Here is a 12,648-nt window from a genome sequence, read left to right on the forward strand (position 1 = left end):
TATCTTGTAGCATACAATATACAAAAGGATTGGGCTAACGTTGGTTGTCCCCCTCACTTAATCAATGGGATATTCCAGCTGGTTCAGTAAACTTGGTGATGTCGTGGTTAAGCCATCGGACATAAGGCTGGCAGGTACTGGGTTCGCAGTCCGGTACCGGCTCCCACCCGGAGCGAGTTTGAACGACTCAATGGGTAGGTGTAAGCCCACTACGCACACTTTTCTCTCACTAACCACTAACTCACTGTCCAGGACAAACAGCCCATATAGCTGAAGGGTTTGCCCAGGACAGCATGCATGAACCTTAATTGGATATTAATCAAATGAATGAATGAAAAACTAATAATTACATGCACATGGCCGGCGGTTCCAAGGGGATCCCAGCCGGTTTTAAATGCTCTTTTTAATTACTTTGTTGTTTTGTTTTTGTATGGGGGGGGGGGGGGGGGGGGGGGGGTTGTTGTCGGTTTTTTGTTGTTGTTTTGTTTGGGGTTTTTTTGGGGGGGTTTTTGGTGTTGTTGTTTTTTTGGGGGGGGAGGGGGATAAATTCATGATATCACAATACAGAACACTAATTTTCCCTGAAAACGCATCTCTGATCATCTTTGTTTCAAACATTTCCGGGGAGCATGCCCCGAACCAACCTACACATTTTGCTTTCTTTCCGAGCTCGGCTCATTTGCTTTTGACAAACTCAAAATTCCCCTTTTACAATTTTATGACTCTCTCGTTAAAAAGAAAATCCTGGATCCGCCCCTGGTGCAAATTTGCATATTATTAATTTAACATTCCGGGTTATCAACGTGCGGTTGATACTATTAAAACAAAACTGTATTTGGAACATTTCATTTCATTTCAACTTATTTTCGTGCTTATACCCAATTAAGGTTCAAGCAAGCTGTCCTTGGCTCACACCTCAGCTATCTGGGCTGTGTGTCCAGGACAGTGAGTTAGTAGTTACTTGTTAGTGGTGGTTAGTGACAGAGAAGATGGTGTAGTGGTCTTACATCTACCCATTGATTCGTTAAAACTTGCTCTGGGTGCGACCCGGTACCGGGCTGCGAACCCTATACCTACTAGCCTTATGTCCGATAGCTTAACCATGACACTACCGAGGCCAGTAATTAGAACATCTTTCTGGGTGTTTTTGTTTTGGGAAATAATTCGCTGTGCTAAAAAAAAAAGGTTGGATGAAAACCTTTACTGTGTTCAGTAGTCTCGATATAATACAAGTAAAAGTAGGACAACGTTCGTCTGACGTATAATAGGTGCTAGGATCAAACCGCCTCGGTAGATACTCGGTAAAAACTAAAGGGAGATAATAAAAAATGTTTTACCTTTATGTCTTATCAACTACAGAATAGTAAACATGATTTACAATTTTGTTAACTTGAGGTGGTAAACATTTAAAACGAGTCAACTAAAGGGCAGTAAACATTTAAACCTTCCCAACTAGTAGGTGGGTAAAGATTAACAACGGGTCAACTAAAGGGCAGTAAACATTTAAACCTTCTCATCTAGTAGGTGGTATTCGCGCCAAAATTCCTTCAAATCAAAAATGCGCACCTTTTCTCTTTGGCATATTAACTGCTCCATTCAAAATTCCATAGCACCACCACCCACCCCCGCCTGCTACCGATCCCGGTCGGACTGCTGGTGCTCCCTTGCACCTGCCAGTGCAGGCGGTCCCCTTGCTCTGAATGTGCACGTTAAACCCTATGACATGACACGTAGGTGGTAAACATTAAAAACGGGATAACTAAGGGCAGTTAACATTTAAACCTTCTCAACTAGTAGGTGGTAAACATTAAAAACTGGTCAACTAAAGGGCAGTAAACATTTAAACCTTCTCAACTAATAGGTGGTAAACATTAAAAACGGGTCAACTAAGGGGCAGTAAACATTTAAATCTTCTCTAGGGTGTATACAACCAAATCAAATCCCATAGACGACAATAGTAACATATGTGGCTAAAACTCCTACCTGCAACGTATCAACTGACATAAACGCCACAGATATAAATACTACCACATCTCACACTTAAAGTGAATCAGAAAATAATGGGGGTCAAGCTGCTCGTTTCTGAGATAACGGGTAGCGTCTATGACTACCCAAGTTCCGCACAAAATTCGAGTACTTTTTTTTACAGGTACCCCATACATGTTTCAAGCACCAGGCTACTTGACACATTGGTACTAGATGAAATAAAATTGCATTTTTTTTTTACCCAGATGAAACTATTATTTTTTACAACCAACACACTCACATTTATAACCAATCACAGGACTTGTGGTGTTCACTTCTCTATCAAAAGTTCGGTGCACCTCGAACTTTGACCCAGCCAGAAGTTATTTGGTCTAGTACTACCTATACTGATAACATACATTTTTCAAAAAGTGTCCAGCTATGTGTCTTTATGACAACCAGGATCTGGTGTATTCTGACATAAACTGACAACCTCACTGAAACTGTTGTTTCTACAGTGCAACCTAATATAATGTACACCTCAAAAAGCATATATATTGCATATAGTTTTGTACAAATGCAATATGTCATATTAAACAACAAAATGTTTTAAAATAAAACTCCTGAAGATATTTACTTTCAGTTAGGTGTGTGTACTCAGGTATATATGTAGAGACAACAAAGATAGTTAGAGTACATCTACCCCTTTAAAGAATTCCATTAAAACACATGCACTTGATTGACCCCTAGATTATGAAGACCTTAACAGGCACATCAAAGAAATATCAGTATTAAAAAAATACACTGTCTGAGGAAGGAAACACAAACATGACTGTACCTGTATGAAGTAATGACTTAATGTCCTGAACATTAGTGTTGGGAGGAAATTCTGTATGCTGGGTGTGGGTGTCTTCAAGTTACCAGGTGTGGGAATTTCAAATCCATCGGCCATGCTGATTTTCATAATGAACCATCAAAACCATTGGCAGCCACCAATATTCCTGACTATATTTTATTTATAGCCTACTGTAGTTGGAGGTTTTAATAGTTGTGATATCTGGAATTATCATGCAGCTTTCACACATTTATTTTTGATTAATTACTGAAAAAAAACTATTTTTAAATGACAAAATTACCCGGACATCTATTTTCTTGCATTATTTTCTAATCCGGATGAATACAATATGTATATTAGATGTATTCCTACAATCTGTAATCCAGCATTTTATTTAGCTAGTAGCATTAGGTAATACAGCTTTAACAATAAAATAAATTATCAACTTAACCCAAGGCAGATAATCAAATCTGAAAAAAATTGGTTCTGAATCTAGTATAAACTCAATATGCTTTTCATGAGAGCTAACTAAGTGATTATTAAGAAAAAAAATTATCTGGAGATCTAAGTATATTTGTTTAACAACCTTATTGTTATGTACAAATAAGAACAGAAGGCACAATAGTGACAACAAATTTAATTATGTTTTTGGTAAAGTTTTTCTTCAAATTTACTTTAAATTTTGCATAAAACTACAAATTTGTCTAAAATATAACTTAGCACCCTATAAATATGTCAAAATGACAATAAAAATCAAGTTCTTTATAAATTTGAGTTTTCAGAATTTCATACATAAAAAATTAACAATGTTAATGGAAACTAAAGACATTAACCCACTATTGGCACATGCTATTTTTAATATACAAATAAATTGCTATTAAAATGTTAGTTCAGGTTGCCTATATATAATACCATATTTAAGGGCAGTTGTATATGGCAAGTCAAATACCATGTAAAAAGAAATTATTGAAATCTTTACAGTATGAATTATAGGCCAAAACCAACTTTTCTTCAGTGCTAACTTTGATTCAAACTCCATTCAGAGCCATGTACAGAGATTATTGTCAAGGTCAAGGTCATTGTGAACTTGCATGGTCGAGTGATGGCTAATTAATCAACCAGTATAGTTTAATTAAATAAAATGACAAAATCATAATATTTTTTATTATGCACTGAATATGTGCTATAGGGTGTATACTACCAAATCAAATCCCATAGACGACAATAGTAACATATGTGGCTAAAACTCCTACCTGCAACGTATCAACTGACATAAACGCCACAGATATAAATACTACCACCTCTCACACTTAAAGTGAATCAGAAAAAATTGGGGGTCAAGCTGCTCATTTCTGAGATAACGGGTAGCGTCTATGACTACCCTAGTTCCGCACAAAATTCTAGTACTTTTTTTTACAGAAACTATTATTTTTTACAACCAACACACTCACATTTATAACCAATCACAGGACTTGTGGTGTTCACTTCTGTATCAAAAGTTCGGTGCACCTCGAACTTTGACCCAGCCGGAAGTTATTTGGTCTAGTACTACCTCTACTAGTAGGTGGTAAACATTAAAAACGGGTCAACTAAAGTGCAGTAAACATTTAAATCTTCTCAACTAGTAGGTGATAAACATTAAAAACGAGTTAACTAAGGGGCAGTAAACATTTAAACCTTCTCAACTAGTAGTTGGTAAACATTATAAACGGGTCAACTAAGGGGCAGTAAACATTTAAACCTTCTCAACTAGTAGGTGGTAAACATTAAAAACGGGTCAACTAAGGGTCGGTAAACATTTAAACCTTCTCAACTAGTAGGTGATAAACATTAAAAACTGGTCAACTAAGGGGCGGTAAACATTTAAACCTTCTCAACTAGTAGGTGGTAAACATTAAAAACGAGTCAACAAAGGGGCAGTAAACATTTAAACCTTCCCAACTAGTAGGTGGTAAACATTTAAACCTTCTCAATTAGTAGGTGGTAAACATTAAAAACGGGTCAACTAAAGGCCAGTAAACAATTAAACCTCCTCAACTAGTAATTGGTAAACATTAGAAATGGGTCAACTAAAGGCCAGTAAAGATTTAAACCTTCTCAACTAGTAGGTGGTAAACATTAAAAACGGGTCAACTAAAGGGCGGTAAACATTTAAACCTTCTCAACTAATAGGTGATAAACATTAAAAACGGGTCAACTAAAGGGCAGTAAACATTTAATCCTTCTCAACTAGTAGGTGGTAAACATTAAAAACGAGTCAACTATGGGGCAGTAAACATTTAAACCTTCCCAACTAGTAGGTGGTAAACATTAAAAACCGGTCAACTAAAGGGCAGTAAAGATTTAAACCTTCTCAACTAGTAGGTGGTAAACATTAAAAACGGGTCAACTAAAGGGCAGTAAACATTAAAAACCGGTCAACTAAGGGGCAGTAAAGATTTAAACCTTCTCAACTAGTAGGTGGTAAACATCAAAAACGGGTCAACTAAGGGGCAGTAAAGATTTAAACCTTCTCAACTAGTAGGTGGTAAACGATTTCATACTTGGAAATTACATGGCGGTAAAAATGATTTAAAACTTGAAAACCTTTTTAAATGCTCAATTTGAGGACGATAAGCTTAAAGCATGGTTTACATCTCGTCACCTAGAGGGTGCTATGTAGACGTGCGGTATTATCGTACACCAATATAAATTCCTGGTCTTTGGTCAGCACGCGCGTCGATTTTGACCCTCGGGCATCAACATTTGTTTTTGGTTGTTGTTGTTTTTTTGTGTTTTTTTCCTGCGGTAATTAAATCTTTACTCATCGTTTACAAAAGGGCCTACTGGTCTCAGCTAGCAAAATAAAACTGTTAAAATTGTCCATTAAAGCAAGGTCTATATGCTGGCTTGGAACATTAGCTGTCTTTAATTTCTCTCTAAAACAGGTTCTGTAGCATGGCTTGTTTTGATAAACATGTGCTGCCAAAGTCGAAGTCATAAAAAAGTGCTTTGGCTATATGCAAAATGTAAAGGAAAATATTTAGGGTACCAAGGCAAGGGAGGGGGCACCATGGCCATTGAGGATGGACTAAGGCAGGTGAGGAGGATGTAAAACAATTAAATATACCGACCGTTTCTGTTTTTCTGTGCAATCCATGCTTTAAAAAAAAAGAATTAAATTCTTTTTTTTAAAAACGCACCAACTCTGAAACTTTGGTCTGACCAAACCGACTTTTTTTTTTCTTTCTTTCTTGTTTTTTCGTTACATATAATAATTATGCATTACGATACACCCAAGATACACCCAACCTGCACCAATACACTCGGTTATTTCCGTATTTCTAGATGTCATGTGGTTTTCTTAAAATATACTCGTTGTCATGTTTTCTTTTGTTAAAAGTGTAGGTGCGTTTTGTTTCATGTGTAGGTGTATGTTGTTAAACGTGTAGGTTATCTTCTTAATAGTGTAGGTGTATTTTGTTGAAAGTGGAGGTGTACTTTGTTCAGATCAGGTCAGGTCAGGTCAGAGACTTTAACGTGCACATTCAGAGCAAGCTGTTGTAGCGCACGCCTGTCCTGGGCGCAGGTGTCAGCCTCAGCCGGTTCCTCCGTCCAGGACAGGAAAGGGGTGGGGAGGGTTTAGGGACCGCCTGCATTGCCAGGTGCAAGGGAGTACCTGCAGTCCGACCGTGATTGGTAACAGGCGGAGGGTGGTTTGGTGCTATGGAATTTTGAGTCCCGAAGAATGAATCCAAAGAGAAATTAGGCGCATTTTTGAACGGTCCGCCGAAATAGTAAAGAAGGGAGCTACGTATATAGTTTTGGAATTTAGTAAACCGAGAGTAGCTCGTTAAGGGGACCTAGATGGCGTTGAAATGTCTCCCTAGGTTGTCCATAGGGCCCTTAAAAGGGCCTGAACTGTTCAGCTCGTGACATGACAAGCCAGGGGAGACTCGCTAACAATTGTGTATGTATTGTCTTTTATTCAAAGTGTAGGTGTAGGTGTATTTTCTTGAAAGTGGAGGTGTATTTTTTTTAAGTAGAAGTATATTTTGTTACAGGTGGAGGTCAGGGTTTCTGCCAGAGGGTAAAACGGGTATGGTGCTATACCCAAATGTTTTACAGATTTTTTTTTAAGTTAACATTTTGACAAAAGTAATGACTCTTATCATTACTTAACCTATTTGCTTTGTTGGGGAGGCCCACCATACTCCCTGTTGACTGTGGTTGCATTCAATTTCATAGCGCCATACTCAAATATTTCTTTCTGGCAGAAACACTGGAGGTATATCGTGTTAAACGTGGAGGTGTATTTTGTTACAGGTGTAGATGTATTCAAACTGGAGGTGTATTTTGTTAAAGGTGTAGATGTATTCAAATTGGAAGCGTATTTTGATACAACTACTTCTTTTAGGAAAAGTGTAGGTGTACACCTACTCTTTTCATTTAACTGTAAACCTGTATTTGAAATGAAATAAAACAAAACACAAACACAAATTATTAATAATACAATGACTTTTTATTGTCACAACTTACATTGAAATCCGGAAGGTGTGTCCGTTGTTTCTCTTATATTTGGCAATCACGTGTTCATTGGGACAAGCGCACGACAGCGCGACTGTTTCCGTCACAATCACACTTCCGATGTTCGTTTGCAACGCATTGTCTTTCGAATCCGTCAACACTTTAGGTCTCCATATTGGAAGGGAATGGTTTATTTAACGACGCACTCAACACATTTTATTTACGGTTATATGGCTTCGGACATATGGTTAAGGACCACACAGATAGTGAGGGAGCAAACCCGCTGTCGCCACTTCATGGGCTACTCTTTTCGATTAGCAACAAGAGATCTTTTATATGCACCATCCCATAGACAGGATAGCATATACCACGGCCTTTGATGTACTAGTCGTGGTTCACTGGCTGGATCGAGAAATAGCCCAATGGGCCCACTGACGGGGATCGATTCCAAACCGATTGCGCATCAAGCAAGCGCTTTACCACTGGGCTACGTCCCGCCCCTGTCTCCATATTGGGGGAATGTAGACGAATTTTCCCTTGTGGTACACGTCCAGCTGTTATATACCTGTTTTATACAACACCACGTGGCAGTGGCGGATCCAGAAAATTTCATTTGGGGGGGGGGGGGACAATGACATGAGGCGGAATGCCAAGGGAACATTGGGGGAGGTTTGGAGGGATGAAAATTAATATATAATAAAATTATAACTGTTGCAAAATTTAGGGGGGCCCGGGCCCCTGCCCCGTCCCCCTCCCCCCCCCCCCCCACCCTCCTAGATCCACCTCTGCGTGTTTTTGCACAAGATATCGTTCTTTCTGGCTTGTGTTATATTGGCTAAGCTTAATTATATAACCACATCCGTTTTCTTTAAGAAAACTTAAATTACGAAAAATATAACGCATTTAAAAAAAAGACCGGCCTCGGTGGCGTCGTGGCAGGCCGTCGGTCTACAGGCTGGTAGGTACTGGGTTCGGATCCCAGTCGAGGCATGGGATTTTTAATCCAGATACCGACGCCAAACCCTGAGTGAGTGCTCTGCAAGGCTCAGTGGATAGGTGTAAACCACTTGCACCGACCAGTGATCCATAACTGGTTCAACAAAGGCCATGGTTTGTGCTATCCTGCCTGTGGGAAGCGCAAATAAAAGATCCCTTGCTGCCTGTCGTAAAAGAGTAGCCTATGTGGCGACAGCGGGTTTCCTCTAAAAAAATCTGTGTGGTCCTTAACCATATGTCTGACGCCATATAACCTTAAATAAAATGTGATGAGTGCGTCGTTAAATAAAACACTTCCTTTCTTTCTTTAAAAAAAAAAGAGAAAAAAAAAAAGAGTAATAAATAACAGCAAAATAGAGGGCTCGTCCGGGATTCGAACCCGGGGCCTCTCGCACCCAAAGCGAGAATCATACCCCTAGACCAACGAGCCACTGATAACTAAGCGTTGTATTTTTATAAAATTAATGAAAATTATGTTGCCTTTTCTAATTTAGAAGTTAATATCAATAGACACTTTTTACATACATTTTAAAATCTAATAACTAGCTATGCAATACACAAAACGAGTTAAATGAGTTATTGAGATCTATTTTTATAATAACTGTAAGAGAAGGTAAAACAATCAATATAACACTGACACTGAGTGCGTGTTGGTTGAGGTCACAGCGTGTTCTGTTATTTAAAGTGCCACGTGTTACGTGTCTCCAATTAGAACATGGATAACCTAGATAGACACTGTGTGTTAGATGGCTTGTTGGTCTAGGGGTATGATTCTCGCTTAGGGTGCGAGAGGTCCCGGGTTCGAATCCCGGACAAGCCCTACTTTTTCTTTTTGTTGTTGTTTGAGTTTTTAACAGGGCAGGGGGTTTGTTATTATTGTTTTTGTTTTTGGGGGGTTTCTTTGTCTTTTTTTGTCTTTTTTTCTTCTATGTATTAAATGAATGTTTCGATTCTTTTTCATCAACAAGTTTGTAGTCAAATAATTACATGCAGGTTACTATCTGGGTCTGGGATCCGAACCCAGTACCTACCAGCCTGTTGTTGGAATTTGAAGCGTGATTGTAAATCACAATATCTTACTGTCATATTACTGACATCTGTTATCGGAATCGTTTATCACTGACAGTCACTTGTTGCAATATAGGGCGGAACGTAGCCCAGTCGTAAAGCGCTCGCGCTGTCGATGTAGGATCGATCCCCGTCGTTGGGCCTCTCACTGGAATTCGTTTGTTGCAGTGTTTCCCAAATGTGGGATGGTGCATATACAAGATCCCTTGCTGCTAATGGAAAAATATAGCGGGTTTCCTCTTGTGACTATGAGTTTAGGGCTATGATTTTCCCTTAGAATGCGAGAGGTACCGGGTTCGAATCCCGGATAAACCCTACTTTTTCATTTTGGGAAAAGTCTTTGTGACATGATTTAAGGAAATGAAATTAATAATTCGCCCCCTGTATCTTTAATAATCCAATCTCATTTTTTCTTTCTTCACACATCGGGTAATTGAGGGGAGACAACTCTCGTTAAAAATCTGTAACACAGGCAGTGTGAATAATGGTCTTGCCTGTAGCTAAGCAGATATGCATCTGTCAGTTTGATATGTCATACTCATGAAGCAGTGTTACCCTTCCAATATTCCATAATCATACTGTCACGTCTGTTCAGACACCAACATAATACAATAAAGAACAGTGGTACTCTTTTTCTTAGAACTAAATTCGTGTCGTTAAACAAAACAAACTTTTTTTCATTTGTTACAATTTGGGGCGGATCGTAAAGCGCTCGCCTGCTGTGCGGTCGATAGAGGATCGATCCCCATCGTTGTGCCTACTGGAATATTTTTCGTTCCAGGCGACTGGTGTAATAAAAGCCATAGTATGTACTGTCCTGTCTGTGGGATGCCGCATACATATAAAAGATCCCTTTCTGCTATAAGAAAGAGGCATGATAATTTCACATTGGGAAACAGTCAGGTTGGAACCGTTCGGTCCCGGATCAGACCCCTGGCTCTCCAGGAGCGGGACCCGGGACAGACATGCTTGAAACCTTACTGGTATATAAACATGTTCTGGGGCGTAGCCAGAGAGGATAAAGCGCCGAGGTAAACCCAGACCTGTATAATAAATATCAGTGTCATGGGAAAAATAAAATAAATCTGGGGTTATTCCAGACGAGGCAAGCGTCTTGTCTGCCTCATGCTGGCTACGCCATTGATGTTAAAATAATTAAGATCCGATCAGTTTGGAACCTAGATGAAAATGTACGGTTTTGTTGTTGTTGTTGTTGTTGGTCTTCTATATCAATAAAGATACAAAAAATGGCTTGTGTTCCCCCACTATCTGGAGACTGCCTCTTCTACTACAGACTGTCACGGTGATCTTTATCCCCCCCCCCCCCATCCCCACACCCCACACCTCCACCTCCGTCGAGATATCGTTCCTACTGGCTTGTATTATATTGTCTTTATCATGTAACCACACCCCACACCTCCACCTCCGTCGAGATATCGTTCCTACTGGCTTGTATTATATTGTCTTTATCATGTAACCACACCCCACAGCTCCACCTCCGTCGAGATATCGTTCCTACTGGCTTGTATTATATTGTCTTTATCATGTAACCACACCCCACAGCTCCACCTCCGTCGAGATATCGTTCCTACTGGCTTGTATTATATTGTCTTTATCATGTAACCACACCCCACAGCTCCACCTCCGTCGAGATATCGTTCCTACTGGCTTGTATTATATTGTCTTTATCATGTAACCACACCCCACACCTCCACCTCCGTCGAGATATCGTTCCTACTGGCTTGTATTATATTGTCTTTATCATGTAACCACACCCCGGGGTTCTACTTTGAGTGTACATGTGGTGAAATTAAGTAACATCACAGTTCTTAAATAAGAAAACATAAATTATAAATGATATAACATATTTAAAAAATAATAATAATAAATAACAGCAAAATGTAGGGCTCGTCCGGGATTCGAACCTGGGGCCTCTCGCACCCAAAGCGAGAATCATACCCCTAGACCAACGAGCCACTGATGACAAACAGTTGTATTTTTATGAAATTAATGAAATTATGTAGCCTGTTTCAATTTAGAAGTTAAATTAATATTAATAAATATGAATGAATGTTTGAATGAATGTTTGAATGAATGAATGAATGTTTAACGACACCCCAGCACGAAAAATACATCGGCTATTGGGTTATTAATGCATATAGCGACTTTTATATAAATGTTAAAATCTAATAACTAGCTATGTTTTATACACAACCAATTAAACAGCATCTACTGAGATCTACTTTTATAATGTTCAACTGTATGAGAAGGTAAGACAATCAATACACTAGCACACCGACACTGAGTGGGTGTTGGATACGGTCGCAACGTGACCGTCTTTTGTCAGTTGAAGTGCCACGTGTTCAGACGTATATTAGTCACGCAGTGGCCTAGGGAGGTGGGGGCACACTTTTATATTTACACACTTTTACACTATTAAAAAGCAAATATAAAGCAAACTATCTGAAAAGTGGGGGGTATATGCCCCCTTGCTCCCCTCCCCCCACCCTTTCCCGCTTCCTACGCCAGTGTAGTGTCTCGAATTAAAACATGGATAACCTAGATAGATGTAGTTTGCTAACTGCCTTGTTGGACTAGGGGTATGATTCTCGCTTAGGGTGCAAGAGGTCCCGTGTTCGAATCCCGGACAAGCCCAACTTTTGTATTGTCTAGCAAATGATCTTACTGGGGAATGGTTCTCCTCTTTGTGGCGGTCCAAATGATGTATTTTCCAGTAACGGATCGCCAAGAGAGTAGCTGTCCACTTTATGGCGATCAAAAGGGTGTATTGTCCAGTAAATGATCTCCTCGGGAGTGGCTGTCCTCCTATAGACGAGACAGTAGATAGAGTAGTCCGCAACTCTGCTGTTTGCGAGCTAGACGTACATTTGGACGGTTACGATCGCTTCAAATGTCCGCTTAGATCTCGAAAGGCAGAGTACTCAGGATACAAATAGATTCATGGAACCAGCCACTATCTTGCCAAATGCCCATTTGACTCTGTACTGTGCAGAGATCAGGTCCGTACCCTGATCAAAATCATAGGTGGTTGGGGGGGGGGGGGGGGGGGGGGGGGTGGTGCACTACGTTTTATAAACAAATGAAACACAATACAAATTAAACCATGAGATGTGTATGCTATTTTCTGAAAAAGTGAGATTCTCAGGGGGCAACTGCACCCCTCCCCCTATGCCCCCTGCCCCCCCCCCCCCCCCCGAGGGTACGGCCCTGGAGATACGGTCTTGATCACGGATAACGGATTTGTCGTTCAGATTTAC

General features: G+C 39.9%; 3 non-coding genes across 3 annotated transcripts; 1 reads left to right on the forward strand and 2 right to left on the reverse strand.

The window, feature by feature from the left end:
- Positions 1–8,660: 8,660 nt before the first annotated feature.
- On the reverse strand, positions 8,661–8,732 carry Trnap-ugg. Its single transcript has one exon. It is a non-coding gene; the product is annotated as a tRNA-Pro (tRNA).
- Positions 8,733–9,050: 318 nt separating this feature from the next.
- On the forward strand, positions 9,051–9,122 carry Trnap-agg. Its single transcript has one exon. It is a non-coding gene; the product is annotated as a tRNA-Pro (tRNA).
- Positions 9,123–11,274: 2,152 nt separating this feature from the next.
- On the reverse strand, positions 11,275–11,346 carry Trnap-ugg. The gene has a single exon. It is a non-coding gene; the product is annotated as a tRNA-Pro (tRNA).
- Between the last annotated feature and the right edge of the window lie 1,302 nt (positions 11,347–12,648).

The sequence above is a fragment of the Gigantopelta aegis genome, chromosome 12 (assembly GCF_016097555.1).
Source record: "Gigantopelta aegis isolate Gae_Host chromosome 12, Gae_host_genome, whole genome shotgun sequence".
NCBI classification, from domain to species: domain Eukaryota; kingdom Metazoa; phylum Mollusca; class Gastropoda; order Neomphalida; family Peltospiridae; genus Gigantopelta; species Gigantopelta aegis.